The sequence below is a fragment of the Pteropus alecto genome, unplaced genomic scaffold, assembly GCF_000325575.1.
Source record: "Pteropus alecto unplaced genomic scaffold, ASM32557v1 scaffold8, whole genome shotgun sequence".
In the NCBI taxonomy this organism is placed as follows: domain Eukaryota; kingdom Metazoa; phylum Chordata; class Mammalia; order Chiroptera; family Pteropodidae; genus Pteropus; species Pteropus alecto.
The window spans coordinates 13,954,460-13,955,347 of record NW_006494609.1 but is presented as its reverse complement, the minus strand read 5'-3'; positions in this window follow the sequence as shown (position 1 = coordinate 13,955,347).

Here is an 888-nt window from a genome sequence, read left to right as displayed (position 1 = left end):
GGTCATCAAATACGAGAAGTCTGAGAAACTCTCACAGCCAAGAGGTGGCTAAGGAGAGGTGACCACTAGTAATGTGATAACCAGGATGGGATCCTAGAACAGTAAAAAGACATTAGTTAAAAAAACCAGAAAATCTGAATAAAGTACGAACTTCAGTTAAAAATCGTGTATCAATATTATTTCATTTATTATAATAAATGTACCATATTAATGTAAGATGTTGATAATAGGGGAAACTGTGAGGTTGGGGAAACTGTATTCACAATTTTTCTGTAAATCTAAAACTGTTCTAGAAAGTTTATTTTTTTAATTTTAGATTTTGCTTTATGATGGAAATTATATCCCTTGTCACTATTTAAATTTACAATTAAAGTCTAGATGTCAATTAAAAATATGTTAAGGGGGTCTATAGTTTTTCAAAATAATGTTGTGGGATACGTTAGCAAAACAACTCTGAAGACCACCACTTTATGGCATCTTTTTAGCACTCTCTGAACTTTCAACGATGATCCACTGGGTCAGGACTGCCACAGGAAAGGATGTTCACCGCCTGTTACATAACATGAGTTTGTTTCTGACAAAGAAGAGACCTCATACGGTTTAAAGTATCTGCTTTTGAATTGCTTTTGGAGAACCTTCAAAAAACCAAAAAGAAAAAAAAAAGGTCTCCAGCTTTCCTATTATACTGCTTTCAATATACATTTCAAGGAGAGAAATCCCTTGGCTTTGGATCTATTGAAAAGAAAACCTCTTATACTTCTTTTGAACTGCATAATTCCTCACAGCACTGAGAAAACTGTAAGGTGCCATCAACCCACAGGTGTGGTTCCTACATTCTTCCTGTGTCTGGTCTCAGAAGGCCTGTTAACATAACCGAGACATGAAAAC